The sequence below is a fragment of the Cricetulus griseus genome, chromosome 2 (assembly GCF_003668045.3).
Source record: "Cricetulus griseus strain 17A/GY chromosome 2, alternate assembly CriGri-PICRH-1.0, whole genome shotgun sequence".
Taxonomy (NCBI): Eukaryota; Metazoa; Chordata; class Mammalia; order Rodentia; family Cricetidae; genus Cricetulus; species Cricetulus griseus.
This window is the reverse complement of record NC_048595.1, coordinates 455880182-455900689: the sequence shown is the minus strand read 5'-3', so window position 1 is coordinate 455900689 and position 20508 is coordinate 455880182. Positions and strand designations below refer to the sequence as shown.

Sequence of the window (20508 nt, the reverse complement as noted above, 5' to 3'; positions counted from 1 at the left end):
GCTCACTGAGTGCTGACCCTCGATTTCCCCTTCCCCAGGCCCCAGAAGCCTCCTTCTTAACGCCCCTACAGCTTGGTTATACTTGGTACCTACGTGGAAATGTGCAATATCCATCTCTCTGTGTCTGGCTTGTTTCAGTAGGCATGATCTTGACAAGGTCCCATGATACTGTAGCCTGTGTTGAGATTTCATTCCTTCTTGTGGCTGGGTTGTATTCTATTGTGAACATGGACACAGTTAGTGTATCTCTTCTATATGAGGAACACCACCAACACAGGCAACATGCCAAGTCATGTTATGGACCAACCCCACATGAGCATGGGGAACTGCATGCCCAGAGTAACTGCCCAAGGTCATAGAACATGCTGCATCACTTAGGAATTACACGTACTTTGTCCATTCTGTGAATATATTATTTTTACTGTAATTATTATCTTAATTATTATTTGTTAGGTCTAAGTGACGTGAGGCTAACTAGGTTTGGGTGATTATTTATTATTATTATTATTATTATTATTATTATCATTATTATAACTTGAGCCTGAGAAAGCACTATTGATGGGTGTTTCTTACCCTACTTTGAAGCAAAATTAACAGGCAGCACCCTCCTTCAATCGGCAGAATCTCACCAAAGCGGGCTGGGATTGCCGGTTCAGCCTGCGTCCAGCCTCTTCATCTGCTATCATTGCCTTCATCTGAGAGTCCCTGTTCCGTTCACGTCAGCAAAGGTCTCTTTTGTAATTGATGTCATAATAATTTCTTCACACCAATTAATCTCCACAACTGAATGTGAGACACTAGACACAATGACACCTGTGCATCTCCTGTCTAAGTCACAGGCTCCCCCTCACCTATGCCAGTCACAGAACACCCGACAGCCTCTCCTCTTGGTAATGTTTTCTCCTCTGCATCCACTCAACATTTGCTAGTCAGCATTTTCACTGTGGCATTAAAACACTTTTGCTCCTGCTCTGTGAGTTTTCTGTAGTGCCCTGCATCTCAAAGCTGTCCTCCAGTTGTTTTACTGTCTCCACCTCACCTCCTCAGGCCGGTCTCCGAACCACTATTTCTTTATAGAAGGGGTTTTCCCACATCTAACTCGCCCAAATAAGGAGCCTCCGTACTTGCTCTCACATTGGCAGTCATTCAAAGTGTATCAATGCTTTTGTGTTCTGCAGCATGAAGAACTGTGTGTGTGCACACGTGTGTATATGTGTGCACATATGCACATACGTGTATACTAAGCATGGTTCCCTGTTCAGTTCCCTTTGATTACAGCCAGATTGCTAAGGTTATTTTCTCCTAACAAGTGGGGTCTAAGAACTTATTTGGTTACTGCCACAAACAGATTTCTATACAGTAAATGGAAAATTTTACTATGATGGGATTTTAGGGGAGTGATAGATACTTATAGTCAACCATTAGTTACCTTACCTCTCAGTTTCCAAAATCCTGGATGATCAAGTAGTTATGACAGAATGTCACCCTGCTTACATCAATGCTGTATAGTTTAAATTTATACACACAGAAGGCAAGCATCATATATGTAGTTCACACTTTGAACTGTACATGGAATAGTGATGAAAGTCTGTAAATGTTCTATAGAGATGTAAACTTTCTCAATATCTTTCCCATGCAGAGTCGATTGAATCTATAGAAGCATAACTCATCAATATTGAATAGCAACTATATAAAGATTAATAATAAGAAATTAGCCAAGAGGGGTATAGCACATACCTGTAATCCCAGAGGTAGCTGCTGGAGGAACAGGAATTCAAGGTCATTTTCACCTGTGTATCAAGTCAAGGCCAGCATGAGCAACATGAAAGCCTTTAACCAAAATAAGAAAAACTATTAAATGTAAATCATTCAGTGTGCTGCCAAAATATTTTAATGTGAGGTTAAAACCTGAACTGGGGGCTGGAGAGACGACTCAGTGGTTAGGAGCACTGGCTGCTCTTCCAGAGAACCTGGGTTCAATTCCCAGCACCCACATGGAAGCTCACAGCTGTCTGTAACTCCAGCTCCAAGGGATCTGACACCCTCACACAAAGATACACGCAGGCATAACGCCAGTGTACTAAAGTAAAAATAAATAAGTCAGTTAAAAAATACATAAAACCTGAACTGGGTAATTTGCACACATGAAGACTTCTGTGCTTAAGGATAGGAGAGGTGAACAGCCCTGATTCTTGGGGCAAACCAACTCACCATCGGCTCGTAGGGGATGAGGACAGCACTCACAGGTAGACAGCTGCCCAATCACCTCCACCACCTTTTTAAGGTTCTTTCCTCCCTAAGAACATACTCTTTGCAGGGGCATCCCTGCATCCTGTGTATACGTGACTGAATAGCCTGAGGTGGGCAGGAGGCTGATAGGAAGCAGGAGTCAGAAGTGCTGAATTTCACAGGCTGCCAGCATTGGTGTGGTTTCTTACTGGGCCGTTGTAGCAGGTGGAGGCTTTGTGAAATGGGTCTGAAGAAGCCCCTGGTTTGCTTGAAGCTCACTGACCCAGTATAACTGAGTGTAATTTGTGGAGTCTGTAAATTCAGATCCTTCTGGTTTGTGTCCGTGTGCTCTGAGAAAGAAGAAACCATGTTTGACGCTCCTAATTTGTTTTTTAGTCTATGCCCTGACCTCCAGGAGGGACATTTTTTAAGCACTGTAGAAATTAAAGGGGAAAACACAAGCCCCTTTGAGAAACCACCCCCACCCACTGTTAAATGTAAACACTGCCTGGTGGTAACCAGGCTGCAAGTGTGGGATGGTGTAAATTAGGGGGTGCCCGGCACTTTTCACCGATTGAGGATTACGGTGACTTTAATGGTAATGGGATGAAATTACTGTTCTTTGTAACTGGAAAATGGCTCAAGACTGGGAAGTAAAGAGGGAGGAGGGAGTACAGGAAAGGAAGAAAAACCAATGGAAGGCAACCCTCACAGGCATCACTAAAGCAAAACAGATGTGTTTGCTGGCTAGGGAGTCCCATCCAGTCAGAGCCCAGCATCTAACTTCATTAGCCTCCTTGCAGCAAGCAATTTTTTGAAAGATAATAACAAGCTGTGTTAAGCAGATTTATATTTTTCAGATGTGACCTAATCTAGAAACTCCAGTAGAGCATCGTTAGCATAGTTTACTTGTAAAGTTTTAAGATGTTAGCTACTGACCTAGCTTGTTCTCTTATGCAATTGCTTGACGCAAAAGGTTTCGCTCATGGTCCATGTAATTTTTGGTTCCTGGCACAAGCTGAGCCGTTAATGTTGTAAGGTTTATAGCTTGAGTGGTGTATGTAGGAAGCCCATAGCTTCCAGGTATTGTGTAGGGATTGAACCTATTGTGAGATACATCAGTAACTAAGCAAAGGGGCTCAGAGTCTATCGAGATTAACAGCCCCACTTTTGAGTATTTTTCTAACAATATATTATAGATAGTCAAAGCTTTTAAAAGGACCATCTAGAGGAGAGATCTATTATTGAAATAAAAAAGAAAGCTACTCATTTTTAAATCATAACAGTAGAATCCACACTGTGGACACACCATGCAAAGGTTCTAACCTAGCTATGCCTGGGCCTAGGAGGAAGAATTCCTAATTCTTTGAGAGAAGCTTAAATCTGCTAAGGGTTTTCCTCAGTTCTTTTCCCTGGTGAATAGACAAGGGACTGCATTCTTGTGACTCAGTTCCTTCGTGGGACAGCTATAGTAGGTGCTCTGGGGGCATTCTGTATATGGTCTTGTGAAACAAAAGTATCATTTGGGTTTTGGAGATGTACTTATTTTTATTTTGTGTGTCTAAGTGTTTTGCCTGCATGTATATATGGGCATCATGTGTGTATGTATGCCTGGTACTTGCAGAGGCCAGCAGAGGGCATTAGATGCCACTGGAGTTACAGACAGTTATAAGCCACCATGTGGGTGCTGGGAGCTGAACCCCGGTCCTCTGCAACAGCAGCAGGTACTGTTAACTGCTAAGTCATCTCTCCAGCCCTGATTTGGTTTTCGAACCATTAGCCTAAGTTATTTACTTTATTAGGTGAGGAAGCAAGGGGAAGTTTCTTTGCTTTCTATTTTTGTTGTCTCCAGACACAGTTTGACAGTGTAGACAAGGCTGGCTGTGCAGTAACTTGCCCTTCCTTAGCCTCTGGAGTTTGGGAGTGGCTCTTCTCGGGAGCCAATAGATGTTCCAGTGGAGCAGGCTTTCCAGCCTGCGTTTCTAAAACGATGAGGTGAAGCACCGATGTTTCACCCCAGTGCTTCTTGAAGGTTGTGAGAGCTTCCTTCTCATTCTGTGGTTAAATGACAATCAGAAATCCAATGTCACAGTGACAGGCAGCTGTGAACATCCATAGCCTCCTGATCACTAGATGCTGATGGGAAGAGTGACAAGTTCCATGAGCACAGGGAGTAGAGTCCCCTGTGAGTCTGTAATCCAAAGGAGGAACAGGATGCATTCGAAGCACAGTTTTACAAGTGCTGAGGACACGGTGTAGACAATAGTGTCAGTTGTCAGTGCAGGTTGCATGGGATGGGGGATTACCAGGAGAAAGTGTAGCTTGAGATGGGTTTCAGAAAGAAAGTGTAACCTTCTCTCAGCTGAGTGGGGGCTTGGTGTGGTTGTCAGCAAGGAGGTTATATGAATGAAATAGATGTCAGCTAGCTTAGAAGACAGCGAGTCGATGCCCTGTGTTAATTCTCAGGCTCTTTCTGTAGGCAAGGATGAATAGAGAAGGTTCAAGAAACAGCTCTTCTCTTTCGATGTTAAGAAACAGAAGCAATGGTGCCATCACGGAAGGGCCTCTTAGAGATCTGTTACCGGGAATCAGCTGACATGATAGAGGATCTAAACAACTAGGCATGTCTAGCTAGGCATCGATAAGAGCTAGCAGCATCAATCCCATACTAAGGCCGGAAAGCAGGAGCTGACTTTTCTTTCAAGCCCAAAGGCCAGAGACACATCTCAGCTCCAGCTCACCTCCAGGTCAGTTCCTGGAGCTGTGCAAGGCTCCTGTACCTGCTCTGCCCCAGTCTTCCTGTGGTGAGGACAAGGCCGCTCCACCTTAGGAAGAAGATCATAACCTAATTCACTCCATCACTAATTCAGGTGGGTGTGGCTTCTACAACACCTGTGGTAAGGTTTCGCTCAATATCTAGGCACTCAGTGGTCCAGTCAGACTGATACCTACGACCACCACAATCATGGATTTTGGAAGCTTAAACTTCCAGAGAGCTGACAATACATGCTATATTGAGACAAAATTCCACAAAGAAGCAAACTATTAATAAGTATGTTTATAAAGGGGCATGCGTATGTCATTAAAATCAACTTGCACATGGTAGTTTATGACTTCTGATAGGTGTCTTACTGTATTTCATAAAAGGTGTTATATTTGCCTTCCAACAGGCAGATTTGAAAAAGAGACTGTGTGCTCCCTTTCAGGAAGAAGTAGGCTTCTGTGTACAGATAATTAATGTGGCACAATGTCTTGCTTTAACAAGGAAATAATTGCCTTCCATAATCAACGTGTAAGCAGAACTCTTACACCATGTTTGTATTGTGGGCTCAGTAGAATCTTGAGATATGGATTTTTTAGAGAAAACTTGATAGAAGTGGAGCTATGCTTGGCTGCAGCTGCCTCCTTGCAAACCATATGTCACTCAGGCATAAGGAGAGGGAAGGAGCAATCGGTTCTGGGCAGCAGTGTGAGCTAAGTGTTCCTTGCAAGACCCAGCCAGGCAGCTTTCCCAATTGCTCACATTTCTTTGTGCCTTACCAAAGATATTTCCACCTACTTCTGCAGTGGCAGGCACTTGAATGAATGCCTTAATTGGAACACAGCAAATGACTTCAAGACCCATGAACAATGTGTAGTATATCGGTACAGTATCATGGGCACCTCAGAAAGTGGGCATCGGTTCCAGAACGTTGGGTGAAAATGATACTGAGAAAAGCAGAAACCTCCATGAGAGGCATGAAGGGTTCAGGTGAAGCCTGGAAACAGAGAGGCACTGGGTTTAGTGGGTGAATGGATTACCCGGCTGGCAGTGCAAGCATCTTTCCATGTCCTGGACTGTGCTAGCAATGGGGCAGGTGATGACTGTCTACAGAACTGGCCCTTTTTCTTCTACAGCTCTGCTAGAAGGGGCGTTTAGCCCTCCACACATTCCATATCGTAACAGTGGTCAGTTTTGTAGGCTCAGGACCCAGGCTGCCAGAACCCAGAGAGACCAAGGACCACCACTCTTCAGTCTGCCATGGGCTGAGACTTTGACCAAGGACATTTTGTTCCGGAGAGTGAAAGTTGGCGTGTTTGGGCAGATGAGTGCTGTGTTGTGATGTCTAAGGCTGCCTTCAGATACCCACCTCAAAGTGAGAAAAGCATAATTCCAGGAACCCATAGATCAGTCTGCGTGGCTCCTGGGCCTGTGTTCAGCACTCTTTACTAGATTTCTTGCTGAAGGTCAAGATGTGACTCCATGGGTCGTTTCTTTGCCTAACGGTAGCCTGGTAAGGCCATATCATATCAGGTAGCAGTGCCCACATTTGAACAACCGACAGGCAAACTTGAAGACTGGCCTTGGGGGGGGGGGAAGAACTCAGTTGTGAAAGTTCTTGCAAACAGCTGAGTTTGATTCCCAGAACCCACGTGGATAAAGAAGAGTGTGCATAATGGTGTGTGTTTGCAATCTTAGAGCTGGGGAGACAGAGGGAGTCAGGCAGCTAGAGCTCTCTCTCACTGCCAGCCTAACTCACTTGGTGACTCCCAGGCACCTAAGGGGCACCTGAGGTTGTCTGTCCTTCTGTACATGTGCATGTATGTCACAGACATGCACACTCAGAGGCTGTGTATCTGTCACATGCCTAGAAACACAGACAGACATGCCAACACACACACCACAGATACATACACACACGCATTCACACACACACACACACACATCACAGACACAGACACACAGCACACACACACCACAGACACACAGACACACAGACACACAGACACACAGACACACAGACACACAGAGTCCCTGAGCAAGTAACACTCTAAGACATAAATAAATGGTTTCTGGCTTGTCAGCACCCACTGTGTGTTATAACTGACAGTTTCTTCAACTGTTCCACCTTGGCTAATGTCGTTAAGTTTTAGAATTTAAAAAAGAGTGGCTTTTAAAAGCTGTTTCTGACTATTTTGACCGCCTCTGATGAGATCATACAGAAATTTCAGGTAACTCATCCATTCACATTCCCGACATATTTAGATCTGTGACTCCCTTGCCAATGGCAGCGGGTGATTGTAACCCTGCAAACCGTGGCAAGTGGACATTTGCGTGCCTGCATGCTGAGGGAAGTTGTCTCAGGGGTGTCTGCATGCAACTTGTGTTCTTTTCTTACCTGATTTTGGCTTATGAATACCCAGGAAACGCTGAAAAGCTCACACCTAAGAGAGACTGGTTAGTCTGCTGTCGGGGAGACACACTGGGGAAGAGAGCAAAGAATTCCAGATATGATCTGTCCTGAACGGATCCCAGATCCTTGAACCCAGCTCTCAGCAGTGCAGATAAGTGGGCAGGGCCCAGAGCTCGGCAGCCAGAGACACCACAGTTTGTTTGTTGATACGAGAGTGGGGTGAAAATCATGGCTAATGTTGTAGCGTGCAACTGTGTGTGTGTCTGGGTTTGGTTTTGTGTGTGTGCACCCGAGTGTATCCCTAAATACGTAAATACAACCTGCTCAGCCTCTACAATGTTATTTTATGTATATGCTTTCGGGGATGACCATTTGGTACTAAATAACCACTTGGCATGCTTTTCCCCTGTAGTTCTGTGCTGAGGCCTTGTGTGTCACCCCACCCCACCCATGTTAGCATGTCTATTTGTGTCATCCTCATTCAGCTCATGTTTAGGCAGTTTTTGTATATGATTCCATCACCCCAGGAGGCACAGTGCATTTGCTGTGATATTGTGTCTCCTAGGAATGTCAGAAGCTACAACCACAACATCACACAAAAACCACCACATGAGCAGTTGTGTTCTAGATGTGTCAGTTAGGACTGGGCTCCCTAACTCTGCGTTTTTATTGGTTGTAGTTTTACGTCTATTGCAAAGAGAAGCTTCCTTGATGAGGGGTAAGGATTTGTCTTCTCTGAATGCAGACCAGTATTCCCTGCCTAGGGAATGAGTCTACCCACAGGGGACAGATCTTCCCACCTCAGTGAACATAGTTGAGATAACTTGCCAGAGGCCCATCTCCCAAGTGCTTTCTGTCAAGTTGATATTTAACACTACCAGAAGCATAGTGAATGGACAGAAGTTTACATTAATTATAAACTGTTTGGCCGATGGCTCAGGCTTCTTACTGTCTAGCTCTCTCCTAATTATTAGCCCATTTCTATTAATCTCTGTATCTCTTCGTGGTCTTGGCTTACCAATGATGCCCAGGTCTCTTTCTTCCTCAGCAGCTATGTGCTGTCTCCCTTGAGACTCACCCTCTGTGTTCCTCTTCCCAGCCTTCTAGCCCCTCCTCTCCTTCCTGCCTGGCTACACCCTGCCTGTCCATTGGCCAAAACAGCTTTATTCATCAACCAATAACCTATATTCACAGCATGCCCCATCAATAGTGTTTTTATTTTACGAAGGCCCAGAAAAGGGTTTACCAATGCAGTCCTCCTATTTCCAGTAGAGAGAACAGGACCAGGGTCCTCTAGGTGAACAGGAAAGGGGAGGCTGTAGTCTTGAGTTCCTGGCTTCCTTGACCACAGAAGGTGCAGCAGCTCCTATCCAGCTGTGTCATTTTGGGGATTACTAGGCAAAACAAGAGTTTTTTATTCTGTGAAATTCGGTCATACATGCTCAAATCCCTGAACCAAGTTCTGGGAGTTAATTGCATCATACACGTTCATTAGAGCTTTTAAGAGATTGTGTATTTCTTTGCGTCAATATAATTGCAGCATTTATTCAACAGCTTCTTTGAATACACATTTGAGGGCCTCCCACTTGCAATTGGTGTGCCTTAATTATGCTCTCCTTGTGCCTACCTTTTGGCCCCTTGCCTGTGGCCATTCTATTTAAAGAAATCCGGGGAAGAAAGAAAGAGAAATACTCAGTTTCTTTTTCTTCCCTGTAGAAGCTCCAAGCTCAGCCATTCATTTCCTGTCTGAAGCTTGGGACTGCAATAACAGTTCTGAAAATGGAAGTGGAATGTGTCTTTTGGTCTCGAGAGGCACACATTTCAACTCTTCTCCTGTTGGCTGTGCAGAGGACACCTGCCTCTCCAAAGAAATAGGAATCCTTTCTTTGAAGACTGACCTATTAACCTCCACGAGCACAATAAGGCCCCAGAGAGCATGTCAGAGGGGACATCTCAGCCGTGCACCAAGCATTCTAGAGTCAAAATCACTTTCTGTGATATGAGAGTGAATTAAGGGACTGTTCTGAGGGCTAAAAGTGACTCAGGATTGAAATTGGAAGCAGCCGCTCAGAGTGGGGATCAAGAGAGTGCACAATGGATAAACCCCTTGTTTCTTAAATTATAAAAGAGACTCATGGGAACGGTAATTTTGCAGTTGCTGGATTTTCCATTTGCTTTTATGCAAATTATGTGTGTTTAGATAGACATCCATGTGTGCACCTTGTGAGGGATGTCCCTCTTAACAGGAAATTGGGTAGAAAAATTGCTCAGGCAATGCATATTGATAACATTCGGCACAAGTTAGCATATTTTGACTGGCTGTTTGGAGGCCTATCTGGGATTTTGGGGGTGCTTTCAGATTCTGAACTGAGTTGCAAAGATAAGGTAGGCCTGAGTTAGTAGTGCTTGTAGCTCCCAGCAATCCAGTCTGTCAAACAAGCTATTGCTGCCTTGAGAGGAGAAAGGCAGAATGAAGACAAGATGAAGGAGGGGGGAAGGAGCATTCCAGAACACAGGTCAGTGAGTGTACTCTGGTGTGTGTTTGAAGGGCAGGGGACCCTACTGGAGTCCCCAGGAGCCACGTGGATCCAGGCAGAAGCCCAAGAAGCCCTGCATGTGAAGCTCATAGTGGATGCCATAGCTTTTCAGGGGATTTGAATTTATGTTTTATTTGCTTCGGGGTTGGATTTGTTGATCTCTCTTCTCCCTCGGATGGTTGTCCCTCTCCCTTGCATTTCAGGGAAGAGTGTTTTTTTCCTCTGCACTTGAGAGATGGCAGAATTTGCATTTCTGTAGACTCCAGCTGTCTGGTTATGTAAATGATGAGCATATGTTATATTGTGTTTTCCAAAGGGGTGTTGGCTGCTTATATAGCTAAGTGCTAAATTTATTTCAGAGCTTGTGGAAGGATGGTCCTTTGGGTATGGCTGGAGAACACCATCATGGCACCACACAGAAGGCAGGCCAGCAAGGCTGTGAGTGAGTCACAGCCCAGCCTGTGATGATCGGATCTACCTTGTTAAAAATGTTGGTTACCATTCCTAGAGCCTTCATCCAGTAGCTGTTCGAAGCAGAAACAGACACCGGCAGCTAAGCACTGAACCATACTACTGGAATTCAGTTGTGGAGAGGGAGGAGGGATGAGCAAAGGAGCCAAGACAGGGCTGGAGAGACCTGCAGAAACAGTGGACCTGACCTAGTGAAAGCATGGAGACCCTAGTCATAAAGCTGGGGAAACAACATTGGACCCAACCAATCCTCTGAATGTGGGTGCCAGCTAGGAGCCCAAGACAGTCTATGGGACCTCTAACAGTGGAGCCAGTCTTTATCCCTAGAGCACAAATGGACTTTGGGAGCCCATTCCCTATGGAGGGATACTATTGCAGCCCAGATACAGCAAGGAGGGCCTAGGCCCTCCCCCAAACGATATGACAGACTTTGAAGGTCCCTGGATGAGGGTCTTACTGTCCCTAGGGAGGAGTTGGGTGGTTGGTGGGGAACATGGGAGGATGGGAGGGTGAGGGAATGGGGGGATGGATATGCAAATATGAGTGGTACTTAAGTAATTTAAATAAAAAAATATTTTCTAGAAAAAAGAAAAACCAAGCCGAGCTAGAGCTGTTCGGCAGTCCTTTAATGCTCCCCACCTGGCCTTGTGCCTGCAGAACCATCATGTCTTCCCATCCTTTAATTCCTTGAAAGCAAGCAGGTCACCTCACACAAAGTCCTCCCTCTGGGAAGTTCTATTGCCTGGCCCTAGCCTTCTGATGCAAAATACTGCTTTATTTTAATATGTGAATTATTTTTGCAAAATATTTGCATAAGTAACCCTATCACAGACCTGTGGTTGAGTTCGTCATGATTGCTGTTACAGGTGGAGGACTATGTAATTCAGCACAGTGAAGACTCAGGCAAATCGTACAGCTAGTGAATAAATAGCAGGATACAGATTCAGGCCCAAGACTGTCCTGTGTCATTCCGCTCTCTGTCACTATTCCAAATAATCAGAGGCACTCACTTCAAAAGAGAAAGGGTCTGGCTGGGTTTTGGATGCTCCAGTTTGTGGCTAGCTGGCCCACTGACTTCTGGCCTGTGGTAAGTCAGCTCATCCCAAGGAGAGCATGTTGTAGCTTGCCTTGCAGTCCTCTCACAGAGGCACAAAAAGAAAGAACAGGGACCAGGGCCTTAATCTGCCCTCAAAGGACACAGATGCCTTCCAAGGAAGTCCCAGGTCTCCGAGGCCCTATCATCTCCAGATGCTCCCAGGGGCCATTTAACATATGGGCCTAGAGACCATGTGTCAAAACCACAGAACATACCCACCTCTAGCAGGGTGTTTGCAGGCCAGGTATGGTTAATCTCAACTGTTAACTCCGTGAGATTGAGAATTGCCATGGAAACAAACCTCTGTGTGCATTCTGGGAGACATTTTCTAGATCAGGACAACTGAGATTAGGAAAGAAAAATAAAATAAAATAAAATAAAATAAAATAAAATAAAATAAAATAAAATAAAGCAGCCCTAATGCGAGCTGTATTGTTCCATGGGCTCAGTAAATGTGGAAAGGTGAACTGGGGCTGCTCTCTGTTTCCTGCCTGTTGGTACAATATGACTAGCCATCTCTAGCTCCTATGGCTGTGACTGGCCTACTGTGAGCCTGAATAAGCCATTCCTTATGCTGCTTTTGTTGTTCCCATATGCCTCAACCAAGGCTACACACCTTCTCTCTCTCCTCTTGGTCACAAGTCCCAAGAGTTGTGCCTCTGATATTGTCATCATACAACTAAATATCATCTAGCCATCAGCTTTGCCTCAGTCTTGGTATGCCTTCTTGATCTCTAATGATGGGATAAGTGACCTGTTTCCTGATTCAAGGTACTTTCAGGAGTCATATCAGAGATGGGGGCCACCTTTCTGGAAATTTCCTCAATCACAGTGGCTTTGTGGAGTTTCATGTTTAGGCAGGGACCTATTTTACCTGGTTTTAGGATGACTTAGCAGAGTATGAGAAAGGATTGGGACCCCTTCCTCTTCCGATGATTATCTGTGGCTGCTGGGACCCGGGGTTGGGTTGGGGGCTATTGGAAGAGATAACTTGGGTTCCTCCAACCCAACTCCACTGGGCGGGGTGGCTACCACACAGATGATGTGTTTTGATTACGAATTAGGGAAATCTCTTTTTGTATGGCCAGTAGCTCTCACTCTGAGAGAGTGACTCTTCCATGATTATAAATACGCTTTATAACTACAAGTGAACACTTTATAAACATACGCGATCTCAGTGGGGTTTAAAGCCCCTCACAAAACATATGGGCATGTGTGTCATTCATGTATGGCCTCAGCTACTGGTCCTGTGAGCAAGATCCACCAGTCACAGAGTCCTGAAAGCTTCCGTATCTACATTCTGTCAGGAGGCTTTCCTGCAGTCTTCCTGAATGATCAGTTACAGAGTCTGTGGACAGTATTCTCAGGGGAATAACCTGGGAAGTGTCCAGTCCCATGCTCATCGGCACGCAGGCTCTCTGCTGCTGCTGCCTCAGCTCTCAGCTCTTCCTGGAAGATGGTATGTTTCTGGCTGTTCACCCAATGAGTTTGGGTTAGAACTGCATGCATTAGTGTGTGTGTGTGTGTGTGTGTGTGTGTGTGTGTGTGTGTGTGTGTGAGAGAGAGAGAGAGAGAGAGAGAGAGAGAGAGAGAGAGAGAGAGAGAGAGAGGTATCTATTTAAAAAACCATGAATGATGAACCACCAAGACAGCCTTGGGATTTTAGAACCACTGTGCCAGATAGGTTCTCTGTCATCGAATCCACTTGGTGTCTTGATTTCCATCACACAGGGCCATGTTTCATGATCTTCCTTCAGGCAGAGCGCCAGTGTGTGTGTAAAGCCATGGACAGTAGAACATGCCCTCCATCAGGGCCCCTTCTTCATGTAGGTGAATTTTTACTTGTGGTTGTTTTTTTGTTTTGCTAATTTTTTAATGATTCCTTTTATTATTTACTCACGTATTTGTGTCTTTGTGCCTATCACACATGTGTGGGTGCCTATGGAGACCAGAAGAGGGTGCTAATCCAATGAGCTGGGGGGGCAGGTAGTTGTAAGCCACCCGGGGTGGGTGCTGGGATCCAGTAGGATCCTCTGAAGGAGCCAGAAATGCTTCTAACTGACGAGTGGCCCTATTCTGTTTTGTTGAGGCACGAGCATGCCCCTGCCTCAGATTCCCTGGAGTTTCAGATGTCTGCCACCATGACCAGCTCTTTGTATAAACCTTAATGTGTGTCTTCTCTAAGAAGTCAACAGACTTCTCAAAAGACTCTGAGATAGTACTTTTTCTTTTATTTCTTTTTTTATTAATTTATTTTTTACATTCCAATCACAGTTTCCCCCCCTCCTTACCTCCCACTCCCTCTACCCCCCCATCTGCTCCCATAAGAAGTCTACTGTCCATCATCTCATGAGGCAGGACCAAGGCACCTCTCCACCCCTATAACCCTGTGTCTAGGCTGGGCAAGTTATCTCTCCATATTGAATGGGCTCCACTAAATCAGTTTGTACATTAGTGTTATTAGGTCTTGGGCCCACTGCCAGTAGCCTCATATATTGTCCCAGTCATACCATTGTCACCTATATTAAGGGATACTAGTTTGGTCTTATGCAGGTTCCCCATTTGTCAGACAGGAGTGAGTGATCTCTCACTAGCTCAGGTCAGCTGATTCTGTGAGTTTCCCTGTAGGGGAAGCTGTAGCCACTCCTACTTAGGGGCTGGCTACAGATGTGCCTACATTTCCCCAACATGGACTTGACTTCTTTTTTTCATATTACTATTCCTTCCTCACTTTGATTGTACCCCAGGAGCTTGACCCAATGATTAGTTGTGGATTTCTGCATCTGCTTCCATCTGTTTCTGGAAGAGGGTTCTAGCTTCTCTGGGGGTTATGGAGAGAGAGTATTTTTAAGATTCTTTACCTGCGGTATAGCAAATAAATATTGAACTATTCACAAAATGTTACACTTCTCTTGAGAGCACTTGTCAACTTTACCCAAAGGGAAAAAAAACTGGATGTAGCCCTTCTTTCCTGTTATTGAACACTGGCACTCCAGCTCCACGACCATGCCTTGCAGTTGGCCACCGCAGACCTCTAGCTTACCATTTCTAAGCACAGATGAGAGATTCTGCACGTGATCCATGTGATTCTGGGACCAGGCAAGCTTAGATGAGAGACTGTTTATGGAGCAATTAAATATTTCTCAGGTAAATACTGCCTGTAACCCTCTGGCTTATGCCTGCTTCTCCAGACTCGTCAATAGCTACAGTCTACCTTTGGTTTTAGAAATTGCCATTTAGTCAGAAATTAAGAAAATCATTTAATCCCACCCAGGAATCTATAAGACCAGAAATACTCAATTATTTGCCTCTGTGATTTTTTAATATCATTACAAAATGAAGCATTGAGTTCTCTTTCAAGTTTTCAAGCCACACAGTCAAGTGGCTTTCCTTACGAAGCCTAACAAGTCATCAGAGGAGATCAAAATGGGATGGTTGTGTTTTCATCCTGGATTAACTAAGAGAAAGAAACTGGAATTGGATCTGGAGATGTAACTCAGTGGTGGAATGAGACAGCCAGGTATTCAATCCATGGCATCAAAACAAAACTAAAAGTGAGTGGGCACTGACCAAATGTCTGGGATTCTCTGGCCAGGTCCATGGATGCTAAGTGTGTTATTGGTCACAGCATGAGGAATTCAGTAGACTCTGTCACTGACAGGAGGGAGGGCTGACCTCTAATGACTGAAATGCTTACACTGAAAGAAAAATACATGTTCAGTTGTTCCAGCCACTGTATTGTTTCTAGTGGTTGAATCTTGTCTCATGGTTAAAAGTGTTAGGGGAAAAAGCAACCCATTTTGTTTATTTGAATTCATGTCAGTGACGGCCTCACCGTGTCTCTGCCCGGCAGTGACTTCCTCCTTGTGAGGCCATCTTCCACTCATAAGGGGACAACCCTTCTGTGCCTGCCCATTAGGGACCCAGGCCATATTTCCATGGAAACAATTTTTGAGATAGCTCTGCAGTGTTTGCTCTTTGGATACATTTTGGACCCTGGAGAATCAATTGGCAGAACCTAGCAGTTGAGAAGGACTTCCGGTCACATGTGGATACCCGGTTCTACCAGGAGCACGGATGAAGTCCTCTTGCCCTTCCTCTTTCTCCCTCCTCCTGCCCTCCCACCACTACCACTGCAGGGATTAGACACATGCCCTGGGAGGGTCATTGATTCAGACCAACACCCTCAGCTTCCAAGGCCAACTAGCTGGGAGTTAAAGGGTGTGGAGGGAAGTGAGTGAAAGATTTGATCTTTCAGCATAAAGTCTTAAAAGGAAATAGTGCCCTTTAAATCAAAGGCTTTTATTTAGTGTTTGGGAGAATAAATAGTTAATGAACAAGAGGGGGAGAAATGTTCTCCATCCCAGTGCCATAAACACTGGTTCCAAACTTTGATAATTAGCCATGTTATTTCTTTGTATTTCAGGCTTTAATAACGTGGTTGGTTGACAGAGGAAAAATAGAGAATTGTTCTCTTTGACTTCCTGTGGCTCTGGCTGAGGATGGTGCTTTTCCTGGCTCCAGAGTTTTTCAGGCTTTGGGGGAAAGTGATGTTGCTGGAAGCCTTGCCTGTCTCCGCGCTCTGAACTCCATGGCAACGCTCATGCGCACAGAGCCAGCTGACCTCACTCCCTTCTACTGCCAGGATATTTGTATAGATGTCACTCAGGGGGATCACAAAAAGATCCAAGAGCTCAACCTGCCCACTCTGAGGTTAGAGTCTAGGAGGGGAAGCCAAGAGGAATCGGAAATGCCGGGGAAGGGGATGAAGTCTGGTGACTGAATGATCCTGAGCAGCGGACAGGCTGATGCTCAACTTACTCAGCGGAAATGGCATAGCTCCCAGGGGCCCCAAAAGCTGGAAACTCAGTGTGAGGTTCTGGGCCCAACAGGGCAGAGGGAGGTTTTTTCAAATGATGTGTACCTGCAGTTCCATAAAATAAGACTCCTTTGCAGGGTCGTCTGTGGCCTGGCCTCATGGGGCTCCTACAGTATAGACTCTTGGGAGGGGAGGGGAGGTTACACAGAAAGTAAGCAGTTCAAATCTGTTGACTTCTGTACCTTTTTGTTTTTAATGCCATGAAGAACCAGTTACATACATAAGTTGGAAACTTGGTTTTATGACCAAGTAGCTAAGAGACTAAATAATTCTCCTTTAGTTTTTCTTTTATGCCTCACTTCTCTTTCCTGTGATATGTGACATGGGGATGAAATTTTGCATCTCTCCTGTTTTGAAGGGCAGTTTGTTGTTTTGCTGAAATGAATGAGAGACACTGGGACTGGAAATGAACTTTTGCCAGTATTTTTCCTGACTTAACTTTTTTTTTTTCAGTGAACCTGTAATGTCTACTTGAATGGGATCCTACCTTATGTTCCCACTAAGAGCAAAACATGGCATTGTTTGGGGAGGATTAGAATGGGGTGGGGATGTCCTCCGTGCAGCTTCCTATTCCAACCTGAAATAAACGGTATAGGAAGTCATGCGATAGGACTGTCTGTGTTAGACAGGTGTTATAGACACATTTCGACAGAATGATATGGTATGTGGGGACAGAATGATCTGGAATTAATAATTTTAAAGGCTCATTTCTAAATTAGAAAGCAACTCTGCCAACTGCTTTATTCTGGGTATCCTTATGAAGTTAGTTGATTTCCCCCCAAACTCCAATGGCATCAGTGCCCACTCAAAACTGTCCAGTATCAGATATTATTCTCACCTAAGAGACCCCACATTTTAGCATCATCTTTTCTATTTTTTATATGAAATTTATTTTCCCCACCAACTTTGGTGATATGTGTTTATGCTATAACACATAAAGCTTGCCTATAGATCAGAGTGCAGAGCTAGCCACACTAGTTAGCAATGGAGGCCAGGCAGTGGTGGCACACACCTTTAATCCCAGCAATCAGGAGACAGAAGCAGACAGATTTCTGTTAGTTCAAGGCCACCCTGGGCTACACAAAATTGATTCAATCTAAAAGAGAAACAGAGCTCACACAAAGTTGGTGCTAGCACTTGGCATCACATGCGTTTAATCCCAACACTAAGGAGGTGGAGACAGGTGTGACATGGACGGGTGGGGAGAGAAATATAAGGCAGGAGGAGACAGGAGCTCAGTGTAGTCTGAGCAGCAGTCAGTCGTCTGAGGAAGCAGTCAAGACAGGATCGCCTCTTTGGTTTGAGCTCTGGTAGAGAATTCGTGCAACATCAGTCTGAGGACAGGATCACCCCTTTAGTCTGAGCCTTGGTAGAGGTAGCAACTCTCCTGGCTAACCCCTCTGCTTCTCTGATCCTTCAGGCAAGATTTATTTGTTAAAGTATAAACAAAATATCATCACAACCAACAGTGATGTAGAGACATCAAGACATCAAAGATGGCACACACACACACACACACACACACACTCACACACACACTCACACTCACACACACACACTCACACACACACATACACACATGCACACAGACACACACTCACACACACACACACACACTCACACACACACTCACACACACACTCACACACACACACTCACACACACACATACACACACACACACACACACACTCACACACACACACACACACACACTCACACACACACACACACTCACACACACACACACACACACACTCTCACACACACACACACACACACACACTCACACACACACACACATACATACACACACACACACACTCACACACACACACACCCTTAGCCTTCTGGTTTTGTGGTCTCACCTCCCAGAGATCCTGTTCACTCTCAGAAACCCTTCACTCTCAGTGGAAGAAGACCAGTGCCATGTTTAGAAGAGAAGAGGTAGTAAAGATGAGGCTGTCACTCTGGAGCTCTGCCGAGGATTAAGTGCCAGCTTGAAGCAAATGGGGATACTGGGCTCAGTGATGCAGGAGTGGGTATTTAAAGAAAGGAGGTTAAGGTCAGACATGGCCAAAGGTAGATATCCTGAATCCCAAGACAGGAATGCCGAGAGTGAAGATGTCCTTAAAAACCAGGGTCAAAGGAAGAAGCCAGCAAGCCTCATGTTGAGCCAGGTTCTCTTTGAGTTGGCTGGTAGAGACCAAGACTATATAGAGACTATAGGAATTGAAAGGTGCAAGAGAGAGATCAGGCTCCTTGGGAAGATTGGATGCCAGGGAAGAAATATAACAAGTACATCTTTGGGGGGGGGGGGACACGGTGCTTAGTGTGGGACCAGGACCTTCTGTGTGCTGGGCAAGCACTCTGTCATGGAACCACATCTTCAGCCTTCCAATGGCAGTCTCAACGTGATTAGTTGGTTTAAAATTAAAGAAGCTAAAGACAGAAACAATCAGAAGAGGGCATTTCTGACAGAGCCCTTTGCAGTAATTCAGGGCACGTAATAAAACTAGTTTGATAGGGAAATCCAAATTATAAATGAGTATCTACTTCTAACACCATGGATCTAATATTCGAACATTGAGACTGGGCAACAGGAAGGGGTTTCATCTGTCTTAATGCTGTGCAGGAAGAAATGGAGAAGACTCAGGCTGGGGACAGAGTGGAGACAGAGGCTGGTAGTGGAAAACACAGCTGACGTACTGAGGTCCCAAACTTAGGGAGCCACGGGACCTCTCTTCCGAAGACAGTGAGGTCTCTATCTGAGAGGAAAGTCTGGCTGGGATGTTTCCTCCCTTAGATCCCCATGGTTATCCACACTTTATGCCATAAAAAGACTGGCTTTTCCTATCAATCCCCTCACTGTGTGGGATTCTTCTGCTGTCAGTCACCCGTTTAGGTGACCACAGTTACCCAAATGAGAAGACACCACTATGCAGTGACACTGGGTATTCTCACGTCTTTTCAAAATGGTATTTGGAACCCTCCTAAAGTTATGCAGAGGCACAGTCTCATATCGGTTCCCACTGCTCTGGGAAACGCAGCCTCTGTGTTGATCTTAGACTTAAATGTAACTGTAGAAATGCCTATCTTGTTTCGAAACACTCCGATAGATGGTTGAGCTGTGGAAAGTGACTCTGAAATGTTTCTTTGCTCTCCTTGGGAATTCCTGCTGGCGTCCCACGGCCTTCTAATAGTGTCATCGTTGTTCTGTGCGTGAACACCTTTCTCATTTTGGAAAGCTCTTTGTCTCAACCAAGACTTCATTCAATGTCTCACTCAAACAGACTGGTGTTTGTTTGGCCGGTTTAGACCAGTGGGAAATGCACAGAACTGGACATGGCCATGAGGTGGGAGCCCTCCAGCCCAGACCCTTTTCTGTTGGCAGGGGATGCCACGGCAGAATGCAACTGTGAAGTTGCTTCCCCTGTGTTGTAAATGGGAATTAAGGGGCTGGTAAAATATTCTACAGCTCAAAAACCCCCAAAGAGCAACTTGAAATTCATATTAAATTATAGAAACCTGAGTCCCTCTAGCCCCCCCCCCCCATCAGCACCACCGCCTGACCACTGTGAAGGTAAAATGCCATCAGTTGAAGGACAGCAGAGCCAGTGGGTGTGGGCATTGACAGTTTGGGAGACTGGACTCCATTTCAGCTTCTGGAAGTTTTTCTATACTTTCCGAAGTGTCAAACTGTAGGAGTTCTATCAAGCTAATTACAGCAATTTTACTTTTGATCGTTCAGGATGGAGCTTTTCGGAGAGAAAAGTCCAAATGCGTGTTTTATTTTAGGTCCAGCCTTCTTTCACATCCATTAGTGAAGATTATATCTAAACATATCATCCAGAATTCAAGATTCTGTCTTGAAAAAGAAATCCAAGTTAAAATGAAAGCAGGAAAGCTAAGGATTTTAGTGCCCATACTGTTTTTTGGGTTTTTTTGTTTTTTTGTTTGTTTGTTTGTTTGTTTTTTGCTTCCTTCAAATATGCTCAGTAAAATGAAAAGTCTCACTTCAGTTTAGGTTACTAACTGTAATGTCCAATATTGGGGGGAACCGCAGGCCCCCCATATACTAGGCATGTACCCTCTCACTAAAGTGCAACCCAGCAATAAATTA

At 45.0% G+C, this 20508-nt stretch overlaps 1 protein-coding gene across 4 annotated transcripts in view; it reads left to right on the top strand.

Annotated features, from left to right (window-relative positions):
* The window catches only part of Ptprm (protein tyrosine phosphatase receptor type M), a 677957-nt gene that overhangs the window by 337335 nt on the left and 320114 nt on the right, over positions 1-20508 (top strand). The gene's annotated exons all lie outside the window — the stretch shown is intronic.